The following is a 25,168-nucleotide window of genomic DNA, read 5'->3' as shown; positions in this document are numbered from 1 at the left end:
CCATATCAAAGGATGGTAACTCCTTTGCAATGGAATGGCAAAGAACATGATGGGCCCTCTCTGTTATCTCCTGTTCTTGAGATAAGAGAGGAACTGGAGCCACTGAGCCATAAAGACAAAAGAGCTACAAATTAGCCCAGACTTGAAGGACAAGGTGTACGTGACCACAGGACTGAGTTTGCGCAGAAATAAGGGTCAACGAGCGAACACAGTGAAGAAGACTACGAGCCTTCATCTGCAGACCCCTGCCCACGACCACCAGGGAGCACTGCGCAAGCGCGACGGGAGGAATTTGGGTTGGGGGGGATATGTTAATGATTTCTCGGAACTAATTGTAATATTCCCTCCCTATCCTTAGAAGTAGTGATGCATATGTATTAGAGTAGATGAATATGTAACCATTTATACAATAAAAGGGAGCCCCTTTTGGCTCCAGGGCGCGCCATTGCGCCCAGCGCTGTATTCTTTGCTCCACTGACTTTGTCCCCAATAAAACTTTTTTTATATATACGTGGGCTTGTTTCTCACAAATATTTAACCATTTATACAATAAAAGGGAGCCCCTTTGTGCCCAGTGCTGTATTCTTTGCTCCACTGACTTTGTCCCCAATAAAACTTTTTTTATATATACATGGGCTTGTTTCTTACATAAGCAACAGCAGAGATACAGCAAGAAACACACTACTTTCCTCAACTTCCTACTGCCTGCCCAGACAATGAATTCGGCTCTTGTGGAAGAGTATTAGCCCAATAGTAGGGCACTTCAACACAATGAAGAAGGGAAAGGTTAAATAATTAAAATATGTCCTGTGTGAACCAAGTTTTACATTAGTGATCTACAATGAAATAAAATAGTAAAAAGAAAAATAAGTGAGCGTGTATAATAAAAAGAATAATTATTTAATTTGAAGTGCTTTCGCAAGCATAATGTTAGTATTTCTGGTTTAAATCTTAAAGGATCAGCATTTATGAAAGTTAGATGACTCAGTTTCACACATCCAATAGCACTGGTTAAAACCCCCGGCAGTGTTTGTATATATATATACACACACACACAAACTGAATAAAAATCAAAGACACACGAGATGTACAAGCACGCTTCACAGCTTTTATTAGAATTCAAGCAATTTGAATTCTCAGATAAAAATAATTATTTTAAACATCTAACATTGAACAAGCATGTAGATCGGATGTTTCAACTGTATCTAGGTAAAAACTTTTGTATCACATGGGAAAAAAAAGAACTATCAGCAGTACTTACAGTTGGTTGAGTAAACTCTTAATACTTGAAGACATGGCAATATTAGCCTGTGGTTTTGCAAATTCTGCTTCACTAAATTCAATGATATGTTTAGGGCACCATTAATTCTTGCTTTCATGCCAATCTTTTTGTCTGACGTCAAAGAAATACAAGATTATTCACACTAATTTTGAAGTTATCAAAAAAAAAGTTAAACAAACTGTGAATTTCTTCTGCTGTCAACTCTGCTTACCTATTTTTCATCATTCTTTCCTCCCCTCTATTTTACTCATCTTTGTGTTCTCCTTTACCAATTCTGAATACATGCATGCTTACACAATAATAGAAAGAAAATTTTTTTGAAGTTACAATCATAAAACTACAAAGTATTAAGCCATATTATGTACGTATATCATTATCACCTTTTGGACCAATTTTTGCAAGAAGAGTATGAAGAAGCACCATTAACTCTCCAGTTGGTGGAGAGTCTTTGCTGGCAGTCAAAAGCAACTGCAATAAGATCTGTGTCCCTCCTTTAGTGACTAAGACGCCTGCCCTCTGACCGCCACCTAGGAATTAAAACTCAACTGATATCTCCGAAGCCAAAGAACAATTAAGAACCTAAGCTACAGTTATCATAAGGGAAGTCTTTAGAACAGAAATATTTTCCTCATATGTGACTGCACTAGGCAAGAACCTGCTGGCCTTATACTTACAGCAACGTAAATTATTTGTGTATGATTATTTGAAAGGTGGCTTCAGTCTTTGTGTTCTTTTTATTCTGCATACAAATCACTGTTAGCAAACATCTGAAACCACCCAAAAAAATTACTAAACAAACACAAACCTGCCTCCCAAAGGAAAAACACAACTTCTGCAGAAGAATACAGGAATATAATCACAAATTGAAAACTGCTCCTTAATGAAAACTTACCAACTGACACAATCTCAATGAGGATATTCAATATATTTCGAATACTTTGAGGATCTTTTGTATTCTGCAATGTAAAATAGAGGGATTTCTTTACTTAATGTAGAAGTCTAATACAGTGGTTTAAATACTTACAAGCTCAGAGAAACTGCCACCACTAAATCAAACAGAATTTAAGATGTAACCACCCAGCTAATCATCTACTATGCAGCCTGAATTAACCAAAAAAAAACAATTAAAATTTAGTTTGCAATATGGCATATTAATTAGAACTGATAATTGACAACTAATTTCTTACAATATTTAAAAATAAGGGAGAGAAATTCTTAACTAGACCATATCTAATCATCACAGTCCTACACAAGTGTTGGAGACTAGATAGGATAACAACGTATTTGTAGTAATACAAAGCCCGGTGATAAAATGAAAACTTGCTACGTACCCATAACCACACAGATCGGAAGGTTTTACCTCTAGGGCTGACAGGATAACTTCTATTCCAGTGGAGCCCTTAGAAGTCATCTCCTCCTTGTTTTTTTCTGCCAGTCAGAAAAAGACCATTTTTCTTTTAATATACTAGCTTGTGGGCAAAATGCCCTGTGATCACATACAGATTGATCAGAAAATCTACACTACACTGTAAATAATAAAATCTATTAAAAACTGCATATATGTAGATAATACTAACTAAAATAAATCAAAGATTTAAGTGACTTTAAATCTCATTTTTGCTTTCACTTGTTCAACAATTTGTCCTAGAAAAAAACACTGTAAAGGTAAAATCTGTAAGAAAGCTCTCTTCCAGATACTTCTACTTCTCGTATATATATACACATGTATACTGTGAATTATCACTTAAATTATAGCTGTTTGACAATACAAAATGCACTCAGTGTAACCAATACTATATCAGACAACATTAAACATGGCCTTAAACAGGTGCTTTAAACAATCAGTGACAAAAGCAGATGGCTAATCAAGTCCACCGAACAGAAACAACAATTAAAGTCCACCTCAGAAGAAATACGAGAAGGAAGGCTCATCAAAACAAAAACTACTAAAACCATAAAACTGAGATATTTACCTTGACTCTGAACCAGATGAAGGATCTCTGAGGTAACATATCTGGCATTGTCTGCTTCTCCTAATACAGAATCCAAATTGATCTTCTCCAGCTGTGACAGCAGAGACATAGTCTGAGAACTGGTGGAAACACTACAAGAAAGAATTTTTACATTCATTTTTCCACCTCGATCAGAGGAAAAAAACACTAACGACAGAAATCCCACGTTAGAATAAGGGGAGTTGCTAATTCACCTTCATACTTTATCTCAACTGGAGAACAGTCTTAATTCTCTTTAATTCTGGCAAATTTACAGATTTTACAAAGCCTGCATTGCAGCAGACTAACTATGTATAACAGCATCTCCAAGACCAACTGTGAACAGAGAAATTAGTTGCAGCAAAAAAATCCAGATGTAGGTACAAATGTTGTTTATGTCAGTTAGAGTAATTTATATTTAATACAGTTTATCTTAAGGGCCAGGATACTGGATCAAACCTGCCATTCAAGAAAAAACTGCCTACAAACAGTCCCAAAGACTGTTTGCCTTCCGGGCTTGTGTTTCTAAAGTGAAAGAATATGTAATTCGTGAGGTGAGCAAAGCAGCACCCACCATTTGAAGAAAAAGAACACCATTCTGAAGAAAAAATTTTCGAAGGTGTTCAAAGCTATCATCAGAGTTTGAATTAATTTTTAACATCAAGGTATTTTAGCCTGACATCATAAAATTGCCTTGAAAATGTATTTAATATAAGAAACAAATTTAAACCAGGGACTCGTATAGGTAGGTAGATTACAGAGGCTAAAAAAAAAAAAGTAAATATTTATAGTATTCAAAATAGAATCAGTCTAGAAATTGTTTTATTGCTCTCCAGTTTTAGAACACAACAATTATTCAGAATAGTGCTGAGATTCACATTTCCACATGAAAGTAATTTTTAGACAATTTTTTAACATTTGAAGTAGAGTCATATAATTAATTACAGGAAATTATAACTTCCAAGGATTAACTACCTTGACTTTGCACTTTTGTAACATTAGCGTCCCACAATAACCGACAATAATTCATTTCATACACATACTGTTCTGACTATCTGCAATAAAACTAAAGTCTGTAACATTAGCTTTATAAATATGTCAGGTTTGTTTATAACAATGAGGAATTATTACGCCTTGATTTGTATTTTACATATATGAAAAGGTTTCACACTTACAGTTATCTCTACTAAAATAATTAGCTTAGATTTGGGCAAGTATGTTAAAATCAAGGAAAAAAAAGGTAGCTGACAGCAAAGTCTGTACTGCCATGAAAGCACATCGATACAACAGCTGCTGGGGAAACTGCTTCTACCACTTCCACTTTTCCACACTGACATCTAAATGAGAAGCGTGACCAAAAATCAATTTCAGATTACAGATGATACTTACAAGCTGTTAACATCAGTAATAAGAAATGGTTATACTATTTATAGAGCATAAGTCAAAATAATTTTATACGGTGAAGTAAGTATATCACCTTCTCGGTTATTTGCTGGACTTTGATTTTAAAGGATCTTTGGATCTAAAATAAATCTGTCTTGGTTGATAAAATATTACTTGTTCAAGTAAAGCATAATCCCCCCAATCCTTTCTCATCATCCAAAACCAGGTTGGATAGTATAAAGCCGTTATTATTTGCATAAGATTCGTTTTGTTTAATTCTATGCTCCCATTCATCCTCTGAACTTGAAACACTCCAAAATAAACCCAAGATTTTCATGAAATCTATAACCTCTGTTCGTCTGGTATACAAGCTGACAAGCTTCCAAAAGATGTTGCCTTCAGCAGCTCACAACCAAAACAAGTAAAGAGCCCAGCCAACCCACATCTAAACCAACGTGTAAGCGAACTGCTGCTTCAGTGTGCGGGTGTGTACATATCTAAAAGTTCCACTGTGGTATTTCATTGGTCTCACACAGAAATAAATGTAGTTTGAAAGCTGGAAACAACCCAAGAAAGCAAAGATAGTCCTTAGGAACAAACAAACAAACAAGACAATACAAGTTTTCATAAAGACAAACTCATTCACAGGCACTAAAATTTCAGAGCAAACATGATTTTTGACTGCTGTGACCTGCAAAATCCAAGCAATGCCAGCACATGGAAGTAATATAACATGTACAACGTTAGCATCTAACATAGTTTCTCCATACTTACTAAAAGCTTTAAAAGGTTCAGGAATGGTAAGTCATTCTCACTACTGGGTGATATAACAATTTAAATCCTAAGATTTAGAAGTATCATCTCCTCCTGGGGCCAGAGTTTCTATCAAGAGCGATGAGTGCTCATTGCAGTGGTTAAAGAGGTATCTTTAGAATGGTTTTAGGTTATTCATCTTGCAAGAAGTCTTCCAACAGATATACAGTCAAATAAACTTCATGTCTTCAGCATACCAAATCAACTGTCATTGAAAATAACATCAGCTCAGAGTCTATGCTGAAATATAAACTAAAGCCCTGATTTCCTCTTAGCTATGACTGAGTTTTCTTCCTAAAACAAGAATTATTTATTAATATTCTGCACTAATATACATAGTGGTTATAATACTGTGAGAGCTTTCAATGTCTGCCTAGTAAATCAGAAAGGCTGTAGGACAAGAAATAGGGCAGCCAGCCTGACTGACTGATCCGTATGTAATATTGCTGTGACAACCCATTTGACCTAAGAACAAAATAGAACCCAATTTGCAGCGTGACTCCTTCTGATATTTGGAATGCAAATACATACGTTTTAACCAACAAACCATTCAGGATCCAAATCTGGGAGACAGCTCTCCAAAACAGAGGGGCAACATGGAATTCAGTATTTTTAATCCAACAGCTAGGTAAACCAAGGACGTAGTCAGAATGGCACAATAAAAACTGCGTCCTGTCTGAGCTAGATTTCCTCTTAAGCTGCTGACGCTGCAGAAGCTCACAGGTGGCCCTGAACACTGTGGCCAGCCTTTCATACAAGGCTTGTCTTCCCACTAAGGAGACATTTTTGACCCCACTCATTCTAAAACTTCCTCACAAGAGCACTCTGTAGTCATTGCAGGCAACAGTTTCTGCTCTCTTTAGCTATAAAAATCAAAATGGCTGTAAAGCACTAGAAGAAACTTCCTAAGGCCATATAAGCTATTCTCTTCGGAGTTGGATCAACACCACAGCTGCTCTTCATGACAGACATATGCCCAAACAGTCCTTAACAGCCTGCAAAAATGGTGAGTCAGTAACCAAAGGCACCTTCATTCTCACACCTTGTGTCCCTTCATTCCAAAGATTTTCTCCCTGCAGTTCAATCTCACTATTTGTGGCTCTCCTCACTACGAACGTGACTGTCCTTTATCCCTTGCAGTTGTATACCTCTCTAAGCACAGTACCTTGCACATCTTCCCAGCAAATATTCTTTTCTGCATTTCACAGGAGTATTTGGAAATCATTTGGTCCTCTAATATTTTTGCAGATCTTTCCAGTTTCAAGCTGTCTGCAGCTTTAACAAGAACTCTTTCTTCTCTTTCAGATCATTAGTAGAAGCGCAAAGTATTTTCAGTCGTTCCCAAAAAGAGGAGGAAAGAGCACATCCAGAAACAAACCGTGCGCTGTTTCCTTCTGACAGTGATCAACCACCCCTGCTCTGGTACCCAGTCAGTGCCCTACTCCAGAGCACTTGGAGAGAGCAATTGCCTCAGCTCCCTGATGGCAATCACATGCAGTGGTTATTTTAGTAAAGCTTTAAACACGTTTGTGGTATTCTAATGCCACTTTTCTGACCGTGAGACCTGTTACTCTCTCACATAGGAAAAATCAGATGGATTTTCAAGAACAACTCAAACCACCTTTGGCTGTTCGCAGCCTCACGCATTCGGTTAGTTCTTCCAGGATCCTTCTGTGCAAAGAAAAGAAGACAGCTGATCTACAGCTACTTAGTTTCTGCTCCCCGACTCCCACAGACACAACCACTATGTTTGTCATCTCTGTCTTTCACTACTTAACCCAGATCTCATGTGTTCTGAAGACAACCGATAATTATTATACTGGGGTGGATTTAGACTTTTTTTAGCATCCTCAGGTGAAGTTTACCAGGCTTGTTTGATCCCCTACACTGCATGTCTCCATGGGCAGGAAACCCTTTCTCCAGCCCATGACCAAAGGCCACAGCTCCAAATGCCCCTCACAACACCATCTTACTTGCAAAAAAGAAGCAGGAACAAGCCTGACACCACCTCAGCTGCTGCCAAAGCGCACAGTGTGGCTCTAGCTACCCAGACAGCTTTGTGGATTTCCTCTTTCTCTGGTTAGGAAAGCTTTGAGTAGATATAGAGGAAGCACCTGCCCAGACAGTGAGGAACAGAGGGCTTCAGGGGTTCATGTTTAAAAGAGAACTCCCTCAACAAGAAAACATCTTCTCAGAGAAAGTTCCCTTGCTGCAGGGACGTTTCTCCCAGTCTCACCAACTCCCCAAAAGTTTAAGCGTTATTACTCTGATTACGATGAAGTGCTAGATTCACAACTCTCCAGGAGTCCCTGTACAGTACTGTGCTATGCAAATGCTAAAACACATCATTACACCTTCCTAAGTGTTTCTTCACAATGAGAAAGAGAACTCTGACGGCTGTCATGGCAGCTTATAGGATGCTTTTCAGCTATTCACCTTGCAAGAAGCCTCCCAAAAGATAATAGTCAAATGAAGGAAGTAATCAGAAACCTTCAGTTCACCAGCTGTACCTACTTCCCCTGAAGCTGCTGTTTGCACTCAGCCAGCGCGCTGCCATAGCAGGGAGCGTCTTCTTCCCTCGCAGCAAACAGGTCTGCTGTGTTTCAGCATGTTACAGGGAGCTTTTTGAAAAATATTTTGAAGTAGGCAGGCTTCTCATGAGTCTGGTTTTGTTTTATTCCAATGCAAACCAATTCCAAATTTTTTTCTCAACCACCTGCAGTTATCACGTAATCTTCAGAGAGCTGATACTTCTGATTATTGTACAGAGATAGCCGTGAACTAAAGTCACCATAATTTATTCATTACTTTGGGAACCACAGTTTTGAATTGCAGGGATGGAAGCTCTCCTTTTAACTCAAGAACTAAAGAAGAATAAACAGCACTTAAGTAGACACTTTGTAGAAATCTAATATTCTGTGTGATAGTATACTTCATGTATTATAATTAGTAGTATTTCCAATAATACCCACTGTTGATGGAGAGCTTGAGTTTGCTTATCATATCGCCTAAGGAACTAATACACCATACGTAGAAAACATAATAGTTTCTTTACTATTTCTTTTGATCCATCTCTTACACAAACAGGAGCAACCAGTCCCTGATATCTAGCTGTTCCACTGTTAAAGTCCGCAAAAGCAAAGATGATTCTACATGCAGTGGTTTAAACTAAAATTTGTAACTCCATCCCAACATAGAAAATTAATCCACAGTAGAGCATGTCCTTCATGCAAATTCATCCACCCATGTAGAAGATAATCGGTATTTCAGAGAACTAAGGCTGAAGCAAAAATTCCCTATTTTCCCATCTACAGAATATTTTTTTTTTTTTTTATGATTAGCTGGTCTGATTTAATGAGGTGCTTTAACCTGTCATATCTTAGGAAAAGAGTAAGACTGAAATCCTTTCCTGACACTTAAGAGATATTTTGTCTTCCATAGATAACCTCATAACTTTTTCAAATATTTGCTAAAACAAGTTATCATGAAAATAACAAACACAACTTTTCAATTCTTGAAACCTTCTGTAACCCCACTCTTGTTTGTCCTAACTGTTCAAGGTTTGTATACATCTTAGGACAAACATCATGGCTTCCTATACAGTATATAAACTTATCCTTTAATTCATTCAATATAAATCATTTTATGTTTTGCCCATATTTGCTTGAAAATATTAAATTAGTCGATAACTGTTACAATGAAATGTAAGGCGTATTTTATATTTTAACATGTCTAATACTAACTGAAAATTGTAAATTTAAAGAGTCATTTATTAAATATGAAGCTACTTTATGCTAATCAATATTGACTCCCTTGGTGTATCAGGATACACATTCTTACTAGGGGCTCATAATGCATATTTGATTTATCTTATTAATAAGATAAAGTCTGCTTTTTCACAAATCTCAAATAGCTTGATGTTGAGAAGTCACTATGGTTTTAAATTCACCTTTTTTCAGATGACGCTTTTGCTTTGTTCATATTGGAAACCTGATTCTTCAAATCACCATCTCCGATAACCTGGAGGATACCAAACAACTAGAAATTACCAATATCTTTTTTTCTTTAACGATGAAATGCTACTGTGATATTGGACGTCTCTACACTAGAAATGTTAAATAAGTTAATTTGCATTGATTGCATTTCCCCACATTGTCACAAGCTCTTCTCTCTTCAATCTATCTGATACAGCTTTTAAAATAAACTATTGCAATGTAACTATGGAGTATGAATCTGCATTATAGTTCAGTCCTATGAAGTTCAGAGACAATCTGATCATAATGGAACAGAGATTTGTATCAGTTAACAGACAGTATTTTCATATCCGTGACAGAATTCTATCACACAAAGCCTTTGCTGAAGCCAATGAGCCGACCCTCCCCAGCAACTCCCAGGGTAGCAGCTAACCGGCCTGGCTCACCAAACCACAGGGCAGGTCCGGTCCCACAAGCAATCTGAACAGACAGAGGGCAGGTCTCAACCCCCAGGGGCAACGTTTCCTGAGGGGGGGGGGGCATCTGGTTTCCTTAGATCACATTAACTGAACCTCAGTACTTCCATTTGAGATCTAGGATGAATGATGAATACTCCCACTGTGGGAAAAAAAAGTGTCCTCAAAGGGCACAGTGGTTAGTTTTAAGGTAGAAGACAGAGTAAAGGAGAAAAGGATGTTCAAAGACTGAGATGGTGAGCATGAAGAAGATAAAGCACTTGTTCTCCTGGCAAATGCAGGCAAGAAATCCAGTGAGGCACACACAGCCCCCTCACAAAGAGAAATTCCTAAGACTTCTCAAAAATCCTTGTTGTTCAGCGCATAATTGGGTTTTTATTACTGGTAAATTACACTCTGCAATTGCTAAAAGCCTAAAGCAGATGAAGTATGAAGCAAGGGCATTTCCAGACTGACCTGAAAGCAGAATCTTTTCCCAGCAGCCAGGAAGCAAAAGCTCAGCTTTTCACAAGGATTCCAGATTGACTCGAGTTAATAGGTGTCCTAGATTTGCCCAAGTACCCTTCAGGTGTAAACTACCTTGACTTCCTTTAAAGAAAATCAATAGTTACGAGAGAATAACTGTGTCCCCCACAATGCAGACAATCTCACAAATTAAAGAGTCAGGATTATTCGGACCTGGTCGCAGGTCTTACTGAGCAGGAAATATTAGATTCTTGAATTCAAGTAGCCAAGCGCTGTTTTGCCCGCAGCACTGACCCCCTGTCAGACAGATGATGAACAGTCTGCCAGTGCCAATAGTACCTACATATCACAGTGCACTGAACTGCTGTATGAGTGGAGCCAGCTGCAGAGCTGAACTATCTGGAACTGCAAGGTCTTAATTTGTTTTGCTCTAAATGTCCCACAAAGCATTTCAGTAAGTGCTAATGAGCAAATGCTTGAGATCAAGGGGGAAAGACAAGAAGATAAGAAAAAGCACAAGAACCTCTGCAAAAAAAAAAAAAAAAAAAAAAAAAACCAAACAGTGTGAAGGAGCAGGGAGAAAAAGGATAGAAATGCATATATCAGCAATCCAGAGAGTTGTGGTGGAACATTTATGCATACGAAAGTACCAAAATCTCTCTTTAAAATTTTTCTAGGTGATGCAAAAAAGCCACTTCCAAACTATTTAAAAAACTTTTATTATTATGCTTATTTTGAATAAAGGGTTGATAAGGTAAAGGCAGAAGGTGCATGAGTCCCAATTTAAACATACTTTTAAAACATATTTAATGCCACTTCCCTGCCAGTGGTAGCAGAGCAGTGGGTAAATTAGCATCAGCTCATCTGCATTTAAAAGACCACCACCACCAATTTTACCAAAAAAAACCAAACAAACAAAAAAACCCACCCCCCCTCCAAAAAAAAAAGAAAAAAAAAAGGCCTCAAGTTGGAGGGGAACAGAGCCGAGCAGGGAGCGTTGACTACTAGTGAAACTTCAAGTTAATATATGCTGGATTCTGTGCAACCTCCACCTGCCTTTTCACACTGTCTGTGGAACATTGCTCCCTCCATCCTCCCGCCTGCACAGGGGAAACCGGCAGCTTCTTCATAGGGAATTTCTCCAGACAGGTAAAGTTCAAATCAGAAAGCTGCAGTTACTGTAATTTATCTTCATGTTGGTAGCATTATTAAATGGACTGCAAGAAGTTATATATACAGGGTTCACCTTTTCCTTTCTCCCCAGAAATGCAAAGACATGCCTTATGGGACTTGTATTTGCCTCCCTCCTAGGTGAAGTCTTTGTCACGGAGCCAGTCACCTTCTCTGCTGATCCATCTTTTCAGCCCCAGGAAACTTTGCCACTCGCTGGCAAAGCTCCTGCCAAAGGGTGGGGGATACCACCCCCACCCCCCTACCCCCGATACTGACCTTTCATGTAAGTTTTGGCATGTGCTGAAACATAACAGTAACACAGAACCCAGACTCCTACTTCTTGGATAAATACTCTAACCACAAAGCTACTGCACAGCATGGCAAGCACTGCCACAAAGCAATTTTCTTTTGCTCAAAACAACGGCTAAAGAAATGAACTGGCACCATTTCATTCACATGTGTCTGTGAGGCATTACTGGGAGTGTCCTGTTAGACTACAGAGGATTTGTAAGGACACCATCTGCCTGAATACTAAATTGATTGATATGCATTAGAAGAACAGCAAGATGCTTAGCCTCTCCAAGCCAGCAATAATTCTGGTCAGATCTTGTCACAGGATTCGGAGGAAATTCTACTGACCCAAGTTAGGTAGCGACCTGCAGGAGGGGCAAAGGGGAATTAGTAATTCTGGTACTGTGCTCTTAATGCTCGACCCTAATACCGTTCTGCTAGCACAGGTGACTGGACCTCAGGGCTTCTGCAAGGAAACATAAAGGGATGATGGCTAGGATCACAGAATCCAGATGTTGCTATCCTCTTTTATAAACAACGTCAACCCCCGTTGTTCTCATGTGGATGAAGAAACTTCTAGATTTGGGCTTTTCTTTGCTCTGCCAGGTTTGGGGTTTCCTCCCTCCCCGCAGCCCCTGAAGATCGCACATCAAATACTTGTGAAGTTTCTTGTCCAAACTCTTCACTAGGGACACCAAACGAAGCCCTTTTTTTTTTTTTTTTTTCCCCCCCCACCTTGATCTCACCTATCTGTATCTACTGAACAGTCAAAACCAGCTCCTGTTCTTACAGAAAGCAGTGTCTCATTCCCATTTTAGGCATTCATTTACTTTTGTGATCCTATATCTGCTGCTTTGGGGGAAGAGAAACCCAAAATTCCATCTGTATCAAAAGATAAGAAAATAAATAAAAATCCCCTTCACCAAAATCAGGCCAGTGCCGGTCCCACGTCCCTTGTTTGTCTTCTCTCTTAGAGGAATCCTTTTTCATTTCCCCACAAATATCGGGAGCTTCATACCACAGCAGAAAGCTACCTATCATCAAATTTACTCTCCATCAACTACCTAATAATGGAAAAAGGGAATTAAAAAAAAAAAAAGTAAATGCTACTAACCAAATACTCTGCATGCACTGTCACATAGCTCTTCTTGCATCTTATTTAAGATTCTGGTAGTTAAACTGATGCATGTATTTCAGGGAGAAGTGAGTAAGTATATCCCTTATTTATTGTAAGCCACCCAGGTGGAATTTCTACATGCTCTAAACAGCCATCTTTCAATAAAACTGAAAAAAATCAAACCACTCAGTACAGTAATGCATGACTCAACTGCACCAGAACCTGCAGTCAATTGTATTCACTATAAATTGTTTTCCCTTTTGTCTCCCATTATTCACTAATGGACAGTAAAGAAGGCAGACAGAAAACCAAACTGCCATCCTTAGCCTAACTTACAATCATAGCATGAAAAAATGCATAGTCACCATTACAGTATGTCAGCGTTGAGCACTTTCACTGTCATTTTGATAACACCCTATCTGAGAGAAATTCTCGTATCTTAAACACATAGGAACCTCACACCTGAGGCTCAAAACTTTTATTTTAACCAACAGCAACTCTGCTTTCATGGTTGCTCTTTTATTTTTTCCTTTTTCACCAAAACTGGAAGTTTATTGTATACACAGTTAAAACATATATATTTATATTTGGAAATTATACCAGACTGTCTTGCCATCAAGACCATCTTCTTGCAATGGAAAATCTCCCCCAAAAGTATGTTTTCAAACAACTGCCACACAAGACAAATCTGCCAGTATCTGGCAAGCTAATGGCAAGCAAAGGGAGCAGTACTAGTCAGACAGGGCAAGATGACTCTGCCAGAAAACCAAACATTTACAGAGCATGCCAGGTAAAGCCTCTCTGGAGACCATGGAGGCTGAAAAAAAAAAAAAAACAAAACAGTTGTTATGCTAAAATCCTGCTATCAGAACTCTCTGATGGAGAAAACAAAGCTAATCTATCTGCTACTGATGGTGGAGGATGTTCTAACAAAATTCACATGCTTCAGTTGACCACAACATTTTAACACAGATCATGCCAACCTTGGAAGGATAACTGTAATTAAAACATTTAAGTATTTTTGTATTTTCTTTTCTTAACTGTCCTCTAAAAAAAAAAAAAACCAAACCAACCCACACAACCACAAACAAGAATAACAAAACATCACAGAAAAGGAAGTCCTTAAAAAAGCCAGAGACCTCTGAAATTTACCTTGGTTAATACTAGGACTTTTCTGGAAAGTACTTTGTAACTTTGTTTGTACTTCATTTGTTTCCAAAGACAACAGCTCTTTTCATCAAATCAAACTAGAAAAATCAAAACCAAGTATGGAAATGCACAGTTTGCTAATACTATTAAATCTGTTCTACTTGAGTGTATTCTATTTTCTGTGGTTTTATTTTCCAGAAACTCCTTTTCTTAACTAATATACTTTATGTAGAAGTAAAGGCCTATTTTTCAAGTCTGTTCACGATGTATTAAAAGAAAGTATTTGATTATCATAAATGAGTTGCAAAAAACACGTATTAGATCATATTCATGAAGAGACAAAACAAAGCTTCAGTTTTATTGTGTATATCTATCACAGTAAGTCTGAAAAACCTGTAAGATTGTTTGTCTCTATATATTTTCAATGTTTGCTTCGTCTCTGAAGCTAGGTGCATCCCAAAGTGTTTTCAAAGCCAGAACTCAGGCTTCACTTATGCTTATCATGGAGTTACTGATTTGAAAGGTTAAAAAAAGTAACCATGGACAAGTGCACAGCAAATCAGTGATTTCTTTGCTGTGTATTTATCAGGTAGTGGAAGAACGGAGCTTGGCAAAATCTTTGTAAATGATACAGATAAAAAAAAAAAAAAAAAAAAACAAACAAAACAACAAAAAAAAAAACAACCAACCAAAAAAAACCCAAAACCAAACTACCAGCTAGTACACGAAAAAGGAAGGAATACAAAAGTTTAGAGGAGAATTGTGTCAAAAAGCAATGAATTAAAAAAAAAAAAAAAAGAGAAACTCTGGGTATGAACTGATAAAACATGCAATGATTTAAAATTTCATAAATGCTAGGCAGAAAAACAGCTAAATCAAACCCCTCCACTAGATGAGGTAATTCCATTCTGGGGTATGCTTCCAAAGGATACTTCTACCTCTCACAGAAGTACATGTGTTTCCTCCCAGTCCCAGTGCAGAATAAACTAGAAGCAAACTGGCCTTTGAGAGTGTACCATTTAACATATCCCAAAGTCTCCGAAGCTGTTCATAGGTCAAAATATTCTTTTTTAAGACACTGAAAAAGCCTGTTTAAACACAACCGTGTAAAAAGACCATTGCATTCTTTGCCTTTGAGGCAATCTTAATTCCAGAATCCTACTTGTGGTTTCATTTTTTAAACAAAGAAGTAAATTGTTTGCAGAAACAGACTGTTTACCTAAGTAAATTTATACTTTTAGGAATAGGACCCCGTGTTCAAAATTCAGGATGAGCAGCAACATGTGACAGCAAGAGTCACTGCCTCAGTGCTAACAAGCAAAGTACCCAGAATGCTTGTAGAGAGCGGGTCAACACTGTGATAACCAGCATCCCAAATACGGCAAACCCCCACGATAGAATTGACTGAAGGCCAATTTCATAATAAGCATGCAATTTCATTTGGGTTCAGTCAATTTAGGGTGAGGAGCAATAAGCAAAGCAGCGCGGGGAGTCTCAGCTCTGCCACACGCACCCCGAGTTCTAACAGCAGTGGCTTTTGTACTCCTGTACCTGCGTCTTGACCAATCCCCCTTTACCAGACAGTCGTCCTGCTCTTCCTCCATGGGACCATTTGAGTTGCTGGGGTGCACGGCCGTCCCTTCTTGGGTCCTTTGAAAGTCTGGAGGCCTCTGCCTCTCGGCCCGCTGTTCTCCTCTTGGATCTTTTGAAAGTGGCGGGGTTTTGTCTTTCGGGGGGCTGTTCTCAGCAGAGGTTGCATCAGCTCAAGGCGGAGTTTCTCTCCTCTTGGATCTTTTGAAAGTGGCGGGGTTTCTAAGAAGCGGTTCCGTTGTTCCCAGCAAGAAGCACGCTCGTCTATATTTTATGCTTGCATATTCTCGATTTGATCCCAACATTCATCCCAATTATTATACAGCTTATAGTGATCACACATCATTTCAGATCCACACAGGGTACAACAATTACACTTATCACACCATATCCTATTTTGACACCAACCATGCCTATGTTTTCCACACCCACAAATATCCCTGCCCAGTATGGAAAACTGAAGCATGTTACTTGAGATTACATCTGAAACATTCCCTGAGACAGCACAGTGCTCTTCCTTTGGCAGCAGTTAAGAACTGACCACTGCTATTAACACAGTGGTGCTGCCTCCACCATCTCATCCTCTTGTACCATAAGGAGGACTGTCCCTTTGCAAAGGGCTTAGAAATTATACCCTAAAGAACCTCTTTGGCCATTTAATAATTTACTCATTCACATAGGACATATATTTTCCTAATTCAGTACCCCAAGTGACAACTTCCACAAATATTTTTTTAAAAACTGTTTTGACAGAGAATACTTCTATTTTAAAGCCATACAAACTAGCAAAGTTCATGGAGGTGAACAACTTCCTTAATAAAAACATGAGCTCTAATGTTAGATGAAAACTCTCACAGACTGTTTTGAGTTGCCACAGTTACTTGTACAAACTTCTTTGTATCCCTGAAAGCTCCATCCACAGTGCTATACATGAAGGTTTTGGTTATCTATAATCCAGCTTAAAACTAGTGATTGAAAACCTAGGGAAATCCTTCAAGCTCCACAACTAAATTGTAAAATGGCAATTCCTACCTCATACTCAACCACAATTTAGTAATCAGAACCCATACATGTAAAGAGTTATGGACTAGTGTGGTACTGAAAATCTGTTTTCTGAAATGGCCTATTCCTAGTCCAGTTCCTGAACCCTCTTCTACAAGCACTGGGAAACAAAAACAGACTTCCCACCCCATCCCCAGTCTTACTTTGTGGAAGTCTCATAAGAATTAAAGTCCTAGTCAATAGAGCAGAGAGAGACAATTTTCAGGACTAGCTGTTTCCTAAATTAAATTAAATTGTAAATTAGGACAGATAGCTTCAAGTCAAAACCAAAAAAGTCAGCTGATTAGTTTACCCATTGCTGCATTATAGCAAAGTGCTGACTTTTGACATGATGAGATAAACTGCAGTACATAATCAGACATTCAAAATGACATACATAAAGCTTCACAGAAGACTGAAGCACCAAAGCCCTGTTACAGCAGCTTGCCAACTAGGTCATGCAGTGGACTACCACCAGTCCACTTCACTGTAAAAACAAAGTCTGATACACGTAGCAAAAAAAAGCTATAAATATCTACACAGTGATTTCCTTTAAATGTTTGTTTTTCTACCTCTTAAAAAAAAAAAAAAAATCAGGAAAAGAGCAAATTAAGAAAATGGTATTTCATTCCTTGCCTGGAAAGAAGCTCCTAGAAAGTTACTGGCATGGCAAGCAGAAGGTTACTCCTGAAGACATGACAAACTTGCCATCCCCAGGCTTACAGAGCATCACATTCACAGCCGGCATGACTTAAATTGACAGAAATACTGCAAAAGTCAGCTACTTCCTGCCCAGCTGGTATAACCCGTTTATCAGGTAGAAGGTGAATGGCACAGGGAGGGAGAGGGGGTGGCAATAAAAATAGCCAGGAGGAAAAGGACCATGATAGCAGAAACCAAGCATTTCCTTACACCAAAGACTGAAGAAGAACTGGAGACCCAGTAACTTTCCCCAGCTCTCTGGAAATGCTTCATTGATTCAGTGCTAAATGTCAGAGGTGCTTTCCAGCACCTAACCCAGGGACTGCTCCCTTGGCTCACACTGTCTTGATGGCTAAGGTCAGTCTGTAAAGAAGTCAACCAAACATTTAAACTTGCTAGTTCACCAGCTGAGTTTAAGCATACCCTCAACCCTGGTTTTAATCTAGGAAAAAAAAAAAAAAAAAAAAAAAAGTCTGTGGCTCCCTGTTGCTCATTTCTCTACTTAAATATACTTCCAGCCCTTCAACCTCATTCATACACAGAAACACAATCATCTCACAAGCCATAAAACCCTCAGCAACCATTCTTACCGTCAAAACCTTGATTTGTACCATTCTAGCTTATGAATTCTACTTGAAGCAATTAAAACAGTATTACCTACCTCCAGTACACAAAACCCCGGACACCCTGCTTTTCATGAACTGTAAGGTTTTTCAAAGATGTAGTAGAAACTTATATGTGCCTTTTAATACGCTCAGCTTTTAGGATGACAGTTGCAGGACTGTCACTTCTGCAGCTGTTGCAAAACAAAGGATGTTTGGGTGCTCCCCTCCTCCCCACACCCCCTTCCAGTCTTTATATGTTGAACTGTTACAAAACTGTATTTCCAAATGTAACCACGCTGAATCACCTATGTATCCAGGACACAGGCTGAACAGTTCACAACCTTCTTATATCCTGCTTAGCACAGGATATAAGGGACAGTTAAGCTGTGGGTAGTGGCAGGGCTTGAAAACATCGCCAGAGATACACTGTCATTCTAAATCCCCCCTAAGCACTCAACACAAGCAGCTGCCTTGTTCAGCACTCACACTCACTCCAAGAAACCTGACTTCCCCTCTCAGCTGTTTAAGGAGTTCAAACGCTTCAATTACTGCAGTTACACTCCAGGGCCAGGGTGACTCGAGCAGCATTCAGTTCTTTTGGACATTAGCAATTCCTATCACAGGAGCAACCTCTTAAGAGCAAGCAGCTTGCAGACACTGGAATTCAAGGAGAAGTTTCAAGTAACATACTGAGAGCCAAAAAACAGGTGGTTCCCAGATACGTCCAGCAAAGTATCACCATGAATTTTAAAGACTGCAAAGTCTCTAGTCATAAGACACATTGCTGACAAGTTGTTGAGTGACAAGCTGAACGCCCTTCCTAGACTAAAACCTAAACAGGAGGTGAAATAGCAAGCTCCTTCTGTATACCAAGAGGACTTCAGAGAGCCTTCTCCCAGGTTTCCCCCTCTCTAATTGTACCTTCTCACACATAATTTCAGGGAAATTGCTCCCAGCAGCAGCAAACTAGCTCATATACATCAGCTGATTATGCATTACCATCCAGTACATAATTATTTAACCCAACAGGATGAGGGTGGTAATCATTAGGGGTGTCAGGAGCTCTACCTCCTGGGGGGTATACCAACAGAAGAGCCCTTGATAAATTTGAAATTAAGTCCCCAGGAGGAAGATTATGTAAAAGATACAGCCTGGGCTGTATGGGCCAAAGGCAAAGGGTTTTCAGTCCCAGTTATAAAGAATGTGTTAATACAAGGGGAAGATCAGTATGCTGTTAATGATCTGTTGTTAATGCCAGGGGTAGGATGTAATTTGCTAGGTAGAGATTTACAAGTGCAATTAGGAATAGGTGTGGTGCTGGATGAAGGAAAACTGGTGGTTAAATTACTAGAATTATGGGAGGAGAATCAGGGAGGATATTCAGGAACCAGAGCATAACTGTGTGGATTTTATAAGTTATCAAACGAAAATAAGAGAAGATCTGTTAGATGAACCTTTGCCTATAGGGAAAAACTATTTATTGATGGGTCCTCTCGATGCCTAGAAGGGAAAAGAATATTGGGTTATGCAATTATCGAGGGGCAGAAGATGGAAGTGTTTGAAAAGGGGAAATTACCTGCTGGGTGGCTCAGCACAAGCCTGTGAACTCTATGCCCTAAAACAGGCATTGGTATATTTGAGAGATAAGGAAGGGACAGTGTACACAGACTCAAAGTATGCATTTGGAGTGGTCCACACATTTGGAAAAATATGGGAAGGAAGAGGGCTTATAAATACAAAAGGGAAGGAGCTAGTACACGAGCGGCTGATCAGAGAAGTTTTAGAAGCCCTGAAGCTCCCTACAGAAATTGCAGTTGTGCATGTGAAAGGACATCAGAGGGGAGCATCGATGGAAATAAGGGGGAATAATTTAGCAGATTAAGTAGCCAGAGAAGCAGCTACAGAATTATCATCAGTAGTTTTATTGGTAATAACAACGGGGGATTATGAGAATTTAACCCCAAATTTCACAGAACAAGAGAAGGTTATACTTAGAAATAGTGGGGAAAAAGATCCAGAAGGAAAATGGACTTTACCAGATGGAAGGTAGATGTTAAATAAAACATTATCATGAGAAATTCTGTCATTAATACATCAGAAAATACATTGGGGAACGCAATCACTTTGTGATCATTTTCTTAGACAATATGGGTGTATAGGAATATATACGGAGGCTAAACAACTAGTTGATCGATGTCTGATTTGTCAAAAAGTGAACAAAAAGGTAATGAGAAAAAGGTGGCTGGGGAACAGGAGCTAGCCATACAAAGCCTCCAGGTAGACTTAACAGAGCTACCTCAAATACAAGGGTGGAAGTATTTGTTGGTATTAGTGGCTCACTTAACTCACTGGGTGGAAGCAATCCCCCACACCAAGGGCAATGGCAACCATGGTATCCAAGGTGTTATTGGAAAACATTATCCCAGATATGGATTAATAGAAAGAACAGACTTGGACAGAGGAACACATTTCATTTCAAAAATTATGCAACAACTACCTGAAGCCTTACGGATCGCCTGGCCGTGGCACCCCCGGTGGCACCCTCGGAGCTCTGGGAGAGTTCTGCTCTGTGTCCCGGCAGGGGGAGAGCGCAGGGCGAGCTGCCTCCCGGGGCATGCCGGGAGCTGTAGTCTGCCGGCACTGGACGGCGGGCGCCATGCTGTGCTTGCCCCAGGGCATGCCGGGAGCTGTAGTCTGCCGGCACTGGACGGCGGGCGCCATGCTGTGCTTGCCCCAGGGCATGCCGGGAGCTGTAGTTTTCGCGGGCCCGGCCGCCGCACAGCTGCGCTGCTCTCTGTGGTGCGTGGCCCGGCGCAGCCCTCTCTACCGCCGCGGGCCCCGCAGCGCGGCTCGAGGTGCAGTTTCGGTGCCGGTTTTGTGTGTTTTCCTGCGGGCTCCCGGCTGCTCCCCGAAAATGCGGTCCTGCAGCCCCGGGGCCGCGCCTGCGCGGTGGGGGCGCCCTCTGCAGCGATCGCGGCTCCCTCCGCGGTTACCGGCACCGTGACGCGGCGGTGCTTGCGGAGCGGCGCCGCCTCGCCCGTCGCTTCCTCCCGGTCAGGAGCCGCCGCCGCCGCCCCCCCCCCCCCCCCCCCCCGTGCGCGGTGCCGCCGGGCGCTCTGCGCGCCGATCGCGGTCCTGCAGCCCGGCGGTCGCGCGCCGGCTCTGGCCCCTCCGGCGCAGGCGCGGTGCGCGGGAGAGAGAGGGGCGGGGCGGGGCGGGGCGGGGCGGGGCGGCGGGTGGCGGTGAGGGGAGCGAGCCCCTTGGGCGGGGGGGGGGGTGTCTCCTGGGGGCGGGGGGGCGGGAAGCGGCAAATTGGGCTGTTAGCGGGAACATTTTTGTTTCACTTTTGATGATAGTGCTAGATGAGCAGTTCTTTTTTTCTTTTATGCTCTTTGAATTGTTTTTTTGCCAGTTTCTTTTATGATATATTAAAATTGCTAAGTGTTTCTAAAAGCTGTGGGACTTTTAGATAATTATTTTCTGGTGGCTTTATCTGTGCAGGGCTTTTTTTACTTTATTCTTTTTTTCTTGTGTCAACTTTTCTGTTCTTCTGGTGGATGTGCATACTGTTTTCAGCTCCACTGGATTTCAGAAAAGGGAGGGAGCAGGGGAAAGCCAATGCATGATGTAGTGTGGACGTTTGCCCCAGCTCTTTGTGACTTTCTTTACCGATGTGTCTTCCTTCACCTTCCTTCCTCCCGTGTACTACTTTTCTAGGATATTGCTTTGATATGTCTCAATGTTTTTTGAGAAACAATGATGACCATCATAAACTAAAGATCTTGGCACTCTTGGCTTGCCCAAAGGCTTTCTTATACTCTGAATTGCAATGGCATAGCTATCATAAAGAACAAACATTGCAGGAGTTGCTAGTGGGACTGTGAACAGTAAATGGGACAGACCCGTGACACTAGCAGTGTGCTGCAGCTGGATTAGGCTTCATACCTCACCAGCACTGAAGGAACCAGGCCTGTGTGAACTCAAACCATGAAAGGAGATGTCCAGATACAATTTCCAAGTGGGTACAAAATGCTGATCACATACATACACTCTGAAAGACTGTAAATATTATCCGACAAGGAAATTGTGACAAATTCACATTTCTACTGACTCACACTGCTACTGTAATGCTTTAATAACAAAAGACTACAGCGCCCACAGTTTCCTTCCCACTGGAAATGGAATAGACTGCAGCATATGCTTTCACTGATAGAAATTAAAAGTATTCTGACATTAATTATTAACATTTAAATCACAGTTTCAAATACTAAATGCAAGAGAAGTCATGTTATTTCCCTGGGAAAGCTAACTGCTTTCAGGGTCTAATGACAGTGAAATGAGCCTTCAGTGCTGCCAGCCTTTCCGGCTTCTTGCCCTCCCAGGGCCGCAGAGGCCCTCAGTAGATGGTAAGGTGTCCTGCCTGCAGTGGCACTGAATGTGTTTGAGCCATTCAAACATGTTCATGTCACCTAAAACATTCTACCGGTGGTGATTAGGCAAAGGATACAAAATGTTCTCCTTTTTCAGAAAGTCGGTATTCAAGATACTCCTGTGGGATATGTAAGTATTTTTTGGTGAGTGTGCTCTCCCACCGTGTGTTCTGTGGGTCTGCGTGTGCCTTTCATCACACAAGTGAAAAGGCTGCTGAGTAAAGGGCTGCAGGGTGGGGAACATCGACAGGATTTGGTTTACACAGCTTTTTGTTGAATTGTTTTGCTTAGTTTCAATTTTTTTTTAGCAGTGAAACGAGAACACAAGCTGAACCCATAGCGTTTCTTTCAAGATAACTAGAATTCAGTAATTCAGTTACTGTGGAGGAACGCCTAGTGATTCCTTGTACAATTAAAAGTCATTAGACTAAACACCTGGCATTTTAGTGCACCAAAATCAGAGGCCTTAGGTGAACAGGATTTCAGATACTAGAGAATCTGCCAACCAGGATAGACCTGCCCAGTCAAACCTTCTACGTACTGTAGATGGAGATAAAGTCCCCATAGGGCACATTAAAATTATGCTGGGGGAAGACAGTCTGGGTTATTCCTGCCTCTGGTAAAGGTAAACTCATGCGTGGGATTATTTTTGCCCAAGGACCCGGGTGCAGTTGGTGGGTAATGCAGAAGGACGGGGAATTCAAATGTGTGCCTCAAGGGGATTTGGTTTTGGGTAAAAATAGCTGATGAATTGAACTGTATGATGTTAATTGCTAAATAACCCTGTTATTGAAGATGGTCATCACTACGGTTGGTACATATTATACTAACGACATCAGATTAAGAATCACCCAGGTTAATGAGAAATGAACTTTGATAGATTCAGGACTGAATTGGTGCCCAGCAACTTCCTTGAGATCAACATCTTCAGCCCGCAATCTGTGAGCATGGACCACACCAGATACAGCTGCTAGGAGCTCCAGATGTAGCAGAGGCTACGTGCCCTCCTCCTGCTGTGCCCAAGACCACCCGCTCCACCCACCGAACCAACGCCACATCACCCCGCCTGACTTAAAAGACTGTCATGACAGTGGACCCCAAACTTATGGACTATGTGAACTCACTATACATGTTGGAGGGATGGCCTAGAGCCTAAGGGAATGATATCTGTGTGTATACCTCAAAAACCAGGAAATGGGATGGTGATTCCTTAGAACGTACTGGGAAACATGGAACCTGAGCATAACATAAATGGGATGGAATAAGGGGTGGATACTGTCCTGGTTTTGGCTGGGATAGAGTTCATTTTCCTTCTTAGCAGCTGGAGTAGTGCTGTGCTTTGGATTCAGTAATGGGTGTGGTAGGAGAAGAATCTTGCTAATACACTGATGTTTTCAGTTGTTGCTGAGAGCTCTAAGACTCTCCAACTCCCCATGTCCTGCCTGTGCGTGGGTGCACAAGAAGCTGGGAGGGAGCAGAGCAAGAGCACTGGACACAAATTAGCCAGTGAAATAATCCCCATCATGTAATGTCGTGCTCGGTGTATAGAGGAGGGGTGGTCGGGAAGGGAGGGCTCTCGCTTCTGGGATTGCAGTTTTGGGATCTTCACTTCTCAGGGATCACTGGCCGGGAATGGGCTGGGCATCAGTGGGCAGGTGGTGAGCAATCACATTGTGCATTACCCCTTTGTATTTTACTGAAAAAAAAAAAAAAAAATTACACTGTTTTTATCTCAACCTACGAGTCTCTTTAGCTTTACCCTGCCATTTCTCTCCCTCACCCCCGAGGGAGGGGAGGGTGAGTGAGCAGCTGTGTGGTGCTTGGCTGCCGGCCAGGTTTAAACTACATCAATCACTATCTCAAAAATCATTATTGGATTAATTAAGATACGCCCACTCACAACTTGAAAAGCAGTCAGAAAAAAGGAAAAAAATAATAATCTTGGTTCTGCAGTTACCATAAGGCAGTATATTTAGACATCTGTAAGGTTCCAGTTTCCAACAATGCTGGCTGCCTTTTGATTTTTTGAGATAAGTACTGTTAGCAGTAAAATCAAATGTTTCTATTGGAGTTGCGTTCAGGGCAAGCATTCAGTATTCAAGTAGTTTGTATTTACCGTAACAAGACATTCACTCATTCATTCATTTAGGTAAGGGCTTTGCTATTCTCTATATATTATGAACTGCCTTGGCTTTCTTTCCAGTTTTATAAAGGACTCTTGTGAGAGGTTTCAGTGATAGCAGATACCACAGCCTGCAAGGGAGCCGTTCCTTGTGTTGCCCTCACTGCAGATGAAAGCCCTTCGTAACAGAGAAGGACAGAAGCAGGTAAAGTGCGGAGCCGCGGACGAACGACACGCCGAGACGGGTTCAGTGTGGGTGACAGAGCATCAATCTACGTGTGTGTGTTTATTGGTCAGGGTACATATATTTATACAGACAACACTAATTATTATGCCTACTAGTCACTAGCTGATTGGCTTAAGCTCTAAAGGTTGTATTCGCACGGTCCACCTACTTGCAGTCAGCTAACAGCACAAGCTGCTCATAACACTAAGTTTCTCATGCCACTATTTCTAATTCCTCTTGACTTGTTTTCGATACACAACAGTACCATAACACAATGTTTCTCAGACCATCGTTACCATAACACTAGGTTTCTCAGACCACTATTTCTAATTCCTCTT

The 25,168-nt window shown here is 40.7% G+C and overlaps 2 long non-coding RNA genes across 2 annotated transcripts; one reads left to right on the top strand and one right to left on the bottom strand.

Moving 5' to 3' along the window:
• Positions 1 to 1,723: 1,723 nt before the first annotated feature.
• On the bottom strand, positions 1,724 to 2,704 carry LOC122154112. The gene is made up of 3 exons (XR_006166037.1): positions 2,614 to 2,704; positions 2,175 to 2,238; positions 1,724 to 1,809 (listed from the first exon to the last, which is right to left on the bottom strand). It is a non-coding gene; the product is annotated as an uncharacterized LOC122154112 (long non-coding RNA).
• Positions 2,705 to 20,839: 18,135 nt separating this feature from the next.
• Positions 20,840 to 23,614, top strand: LOC122154113. The gene is made up of 3 exons (XR_006166038.1): positions 20,840 to 21,105; positions 22,580 to 22,612; positions 23,363 to 23,614. It is a non-coding gene; the product is annotated as an uncharacterized LOC122154113 (long non-coding RNA).
• Positions 23,615 to 25,168: the final 1,554 nt, after the last annotated feature.

Source organism: Tyto alba, unplaced genomic scaffold, assembly GCF_018691265.1.
Source record: "Tyto alba isolate M040663 unplaced genomic scaffold, T.alba_DEE_v4.0 Super-Scaffold_31, whole genome shotgun sequence".
Lineage (NCBI taxonomy): Eukaryota > Metazoa > Chordata > Aves > Strigiformes > Tytonidae > Tyto > Tyto alba.
Note: the sequence above shows the minus strand (reverse complement) of the source record. Positions and strands in the feature narration are given on the sequence as shown.